The following is a 6207-nucleotide window of genomic DNA, read 5'->3' as shown; positions in this document are numbered from 1 at the left end:
TCAGGAGACGCTGCCTGTCTTCGTGGGTCCCGACGCCCCGTCGCGTCCAGTACCAGAAGCTGCGCCCGTGGTCACAGGCGTGCACCCTGACCTCGGTTTTCAGTCGGTGTTTCCCGAGGCCCCGCGCAGCCAATGCTGGGGTGCGGACCGGGGACTGCCACCGACAACAGTCTCCGCCCCGGTCTCGTCCGCTACGCCTGCGGCCAGACCCCTCCCCCGCCGTCGACGCTCGCCACGTCATTATTCAACGACGGTGCGGCGATTTGGGGGGGAGGAGTGTTATATCCTAGCCAGTAATGCCACCCGAGCCCGCTGCCAAAAGGTTGGCAGCATCAAAGTCCGGACGCCGTCCGCATAAGCAGCGCCAGCGAGACAGGAAATCGCCGCAAGTCTGCGCGCGCCACCGCTGGCTTCTGGTTTCTTAAGCGCTGGAGTCGCGAGCGCTAGGACAGTTCTGTATGCGCCGCTCAGTGGTATACTCGCCACCGAATTGTGTACTTGCTAGTCAGTTGTGTGTTCATCGCAGCAGAGTTGTTGTTTGTCGTCAGCCGACGCTGACCTAGCCGCTCCGACTCGAACTAAACAGATTTCTGTAGACACGGAGTTCACTACTGTGTTTCTGTATCTTCGTTAATAAAGATAAGTACCGACTTTTATTTAATCAGAGTGTTTGGGTTTTCATCTTTCTGTTCACTGTTCCAGCGGACCGGTCGGCCCGCTATTAAAAGTGTGGCGGTGACTTCGTAAGCCGTTTCTACAGCGAATTGCTTGTCGCTACGAACGCCGCCACAAAATATATTATGTCGATTCACTTGACCACGACTCGTAAAATTTGATTCATTGGAGAAAAGTATCTGTGAAATGAAATGAAATTGAATTTGCAGCAACCGGAGATAAACATTCACTGTGTAGTTTGCGTTTGTCACAGACCGCGGCCGGGCTCTTTCTGTAGGTTTAACACTTCCCGTTTTAGTAAACAGGTGGACAATACTACGAAACGTTGTTGCAGACGGAACATTCATATCGGGGAACAGAGTAGCATACCTTTCATGAGTTTCTTCAACATGCTTATGAGCCTCAAAGTACGCGGCAACGATATCGCCCCTCTCTGCATGGTTAACATCATGGAACAATTCCGACGAGATCTTTACAGTCCTAATCATTGAAGTAACATGCACAGTCTGACCGCGAACTGAGGGCATGATTACGGTCTGCGCTTCATTCGATTATAGGAGGTGTCACAAATTTATCAAAAAAGTACCTCGATTGTCTTAATCGGATGTGTATTTGTTTGAGATAGTGCCGTTTTGCAACAATTATCACCTGATTACAGCGCCGTCTATCATGAAACGAAAGAAATGTTCCATACAAAAGTTAAATATTTTTTCACGAAGAATCCAAATCTGCAATAACAAATAGGGGTTCCCATTTAAGATTTCAAAGTCACACCCCTCCCGCCCCTGGGGGTGGTGCAGGGTGTCGAGCATTATGTTAATGGATATCCCTCTCTGACGTTTATTACCACTTTTTTAAATCTGATGCGTATTTCGGCAAATACTCCGGCAGATATTTTTGAATGCCTCACCCTGTATATATTGAGAGGCCAATGTCAGAATACCCAGACTAGTGAACAGAGGTCGACAGGAGGCACGCGAACTTACACCACTTACTGCCCGAACTGCCCGTTTCTGAGCCAAAAATATCCTTTAAGAATGGGAAGAGTTACCCAAAATATAATATCATACGACATAAGCGAATGAAAATGAGCAAAGTAGACTACTTTTCGTGTCGAACTATCACTTACTTCAGATACCGTTCGAATGGTAATGGCAGCAAAAAGTCTTTGAAAAAGATTATGGATGTGGGCTTTCCACGACAATTTACTGAAATTGCTCAGGTTCATCAATCATGTGAACATTCTATGAGATTAAAACGTCGGATTTTTTTGAATTGTGTGTTAGAAACTGTAAAAACTGAGTCCGACTATGATTTAGCGTTAGTTTATTTTGTACAAGCCATGAAGTTATGTCATGAATTGCACTATTTGAAACAGAGCCAATGTTGCACACAACATCCTTGACTGCCAAGATAGTGTTTTTAGCAAACAGAAATATTTTTGAATTACCTATAATATTAGAGGGCATATCATTTAAATAAATAAGGAACAGGAGCGGCCTCAGCACCTATCCCTGGGGCAACCCCCATTTCATCATGCCCCACTCAGACCCCACATCACAGCCATTCTTAGCACTGTGAGTATTGACCTTTTGCTGTCTGTTGTTAAAGTAAGAGGGGAATCAATTGTGAACTACTCCAGTATTCCATAATTGTCCGACTTCTGGAGGAATATTTTGTGGTCAACACAATCAAACGCCTTCGTTAAATAAAAAAGATGCCTAGCGTTCGCAACCTTTTGTTTAATCCAGCCAGTACCTCACAGAGAATAGAGAACATAGCATTTTAGTTGTTAAACCACTTTTAAAGCCGAACTGTACATTTGATAGCAAATTATGTGACTGTACAGGCAGTTAAAATTCTCCAATACTGTTCAATGACCCAATGTCACTGCAGAGTGGACTGATAAGTGTGTAACTTTAACGGGCTCATGTTACATGAAACTTAGCATTCGCGCTTGCAGCACGCAATTCACTTTAGTCAAATACGTTTCATTAAAATTATGTTGATCACGTTAAATAAAAAGACACAGGTAAACCGGTCAACTTTGCAATTGTATCTAGTGAGAGCAAGATAACTTGAATAAAAACGTATCTGAATACCATTTTAGTTACTGTAGGATTCGTATTGCTGTATCACACTGAGAAGACTTCTCTCTCCATATTTCCGGATGAATGTCAGAGGCCGCTGTCACAGTTTGCGAAAGACGGGTAGGAGTCCTACTGTTGTTGCTATAGCAACGAATGTTTCGCCCTTAGCCGTCCGCAGACATTAGGACCGCTGTAGACCACGTCAGCCGTGGTCCCCAGGACCCACTTAGCTCCCGGTCTGCCCAGATGAAATTAGGACAACCACGGACAAGTTTACTACAGAGCTGCCAACAGATAACCGAAGTGGGTCAATCCGATTACGTGTCAGCGCCATACAGCGAATATCACTGCAGTTACTCCTATAGCCGGGATTCACTCGAAATGTTTGAGCGAAAATCGGCTGACAGTTTCCGTCTGGAATGTTAGTAACTCATTTCTGTTTCCTGTACAAGCATCCAGATCATCATTCATAACTCTGCCGTTATTTGTGCTGAAAACTGTCTCGCCCGAGTCAACGCGACTCGATCGCTGACAATGAATGGACTTCAACAGAAACATTCAGAGAAAATTTAATGATAACTGAACGGCAAGTTCAAAATATGAGCAAAGAATTAATTCCACGCCTTACTCTGTATAACAGAGGGCAACTGTGTTACAACTATAATTTCCCCATTTGCTCATTACATTAGCGAATGCTGAGTGGGAAGGTCGACTGTCCATAAACCTCCGAAAGATCTCTAATTCTCTGATTTTCTTTCCATGGTCATTTCGCAAGACGTATGTGGGAGGAAGTAATAAGTTGCTCTACTCTTCTGGAAACTAACTCTCTCGATAATTTCAACAGTAAACTTCTCCGTGATACACAACGCCACTGGAATTTGCTGAGAACTGCCGTAAAGCATACGTGCTTATTAAGCGATCAAATGTCGAAACGTGCCACTCTTCTTTGGAGCATCTCTATTTCTTCAATTATTCCAACCTACTAAGATTACTAGAATTATGAGCAACAATAAATGATTGGCCGAATAAATGTTTTTAAACCACTTCTCTCGTGGATGGATTATATTTCCTTAAATTTTTTTTTCATTGAATCTTATCCTGGCGTCTGCTCTTCTAACAATACTTTTTATTTGGCTGTTCGAATTTAGGTAGATCGATGTGGTTACTCCTAAGTGTTTTACAGTAGTTACTGCTACTAGTGATTGATTGGCAATAGTGTAGTCTTACAGTAGTGGTTTTCCTCATCTATTTATGCGCAAAATTGAAAGCTTTCCCTACTGCCGGATTTTAGTTACCTAAGTGTGCATATTGTTATGAATCCGATTTTAATTCCCAGCGATTATTCCTTTTTTTTTTTTTTTTTTTTTTTTTTTTTTTTTTTTTTTTTTTTTTTTTTTTTTTTTTTTTTGCCGGCCGCGGTGGTCTAGCGGTTCTAGGCGCTCAGTCCGGAACCGCGCGATTGCTACGGTCGCAGGTTCGAATCCTGCCTCGGGCATGGATATGTGTGATGTCCTTAGGTTAGTTAGGTTTAGGTAGTTCTAAGTTCTAGGGGACTGATGACCACAGATGTTAAGTCCCATAGTGCTCAGAGCCATTTGAACCATTCCATTTTTTTTTAATTTGACTCATGAATGAACAAACAAAGCGAGCTCACTACTTTTAAAGAAATATGTGCTAGTGAGAGAACTTTCGAAGCGCAACAGAGTGTGAAAGGGCCAATGCCGCGCATTTTCACTAAGCTTGCTGAAAGCTATACTTGACAAATTCGCATCTCAAATCACTCACAAGATAACATGTCTGAACTTATATTAAGCCTTAGACGTTAGGTTCGATGTAAATAGCGTCTCCAGCTCCAAGTGTAGCAAGGACGGCAGAAAAAATAAGAGAGCTTTATCTGCATACGCCGGAGCCAAGCGAACTTGAATCTAAATGCCTTGTGATGCAATTGGTAGACAACGGTCTACCCATTCGGAGTTCTGCTTGCAAATAGCGTTACCACGCAACTAGCGCCCAAGAGCATAGCGCAGTATAATCAGAGATGTCATCATACTTATCAGTGACATCATCACTCCCATCAGTGATATCATCAGTGATGTCGTAATCCTTACCACTGCAAAGCCGTTTCTCTTTTCAACCTCACCTTCCCTCGGCTCTATATCTCCAGTCAATCATAACGCAGTATTAAAAATTAAAACTCCAAGATGGTAGAAATATCCAAGTTGTGCTAACGGACAATTTAAAACATTCGCTCCCTCACCATCCCCACCGTATCACCAGCCAGTCATACTGCTGTATTGATAAGCCATGACGATGGAATTAGACCAACTGTGTTTTATACCTAATGCCCCTTCTTCTCCATCTCCAGCGAGTCAGAGTGTTGTATTTAAATGATGTATAAAAATGGTGTAAAATTACATTATTTCCGATGTACACTTCCTCTCCTCTGCTTCTCTGTTCAACCAATCAGAGCGTAGTATTTAAATGGTGCGCCAGATTTGCAGTAAAAATGTACATAACACCCACTTGAAGGTCAAAGATATTCATTATTTTACTGAAATACGTATTATTTCTGGCAATAAAATGATGACATGCAACATTATTAAAATAAAGATATCTACCTCAGACGTGATATTAAAAGAGATGTCAGTGTCAAAGTTATCCATTATTTACCTTACATACATACCTCTGGCTTAATATTGAAATGATTTCAAGGTCAAAAATGTTAATTATGTACCTACACATACATATCTCTATATTTAATACAGCAAATAGTGTGATCTTCCATACAAAATAATCACCCTCTTTCTCTCTCTGTCTCTGTTTCTGTCTCCCTTCCTCCCTCCCTCCCTCTCTCTCTCTCTCTCTCTCTCTCTCTCTCTCTCTCTCTCTCTCTCTCTCCCTCTCCCCCCCCCTCTACACACACTCATGTGACGTCTGATACAAAAGTAATCGTTTCTTCGGTCTCACAAACACATCTCGGTACTTTATTCATAAAGTACTGTATCCAATAAACACAAATGTGATTGCATCTCTCATAACATTTTAAAAAATATCTCGACTTTTAGTGCCACTTTCAAGAAAAAAGTATAACCAGTAAACCAGTACAACTTTCTCTCAGGCTTTTTCGCCACTCACTTGCAGGCACGTATAGAATGCAAATGTCAGTGCAGCTAATCTTCTTGGTACGGGGTGAGAGAAAGCCCTGTGCAGAGAGGGAGATATCTCTGCACGTCTCGGCTATATCTATAAGGCGCAGCCCAACTGAGAGACAGATGACACAGTCTAATTTTACGTGACACCAGCTGTAGAGGGAGTAGGAAGGAAAACTCAAACACGAAAAACACATCACATATGAAATTTATTATAAATTTTTTTCATACAATTTTTTACGTACAATATTTTTCATGTATTGACATTATTTACAATATTAACATTACATTTT

The sequence above is a fragment of the Schistocerca americana genome, chromosome X (assembly GCF_021461395.2).
Source record: "Schistocerca americana isolate TAMUIC-IGC-003095 chromosome X, iqSchAmer2.1, whole genome shotgun sequence".
Taxonomy (NCBI): Eukaryota; Metazoa; Arthropoda; class Insecta; order Orthoptera; family Acrididae; genus Schistocerca; species Schistocerca americana.
The sequence above is the reverse complement of the archived record's forward strand: the minus strand, read 5'-3'. Positions refer to the sequence as shown.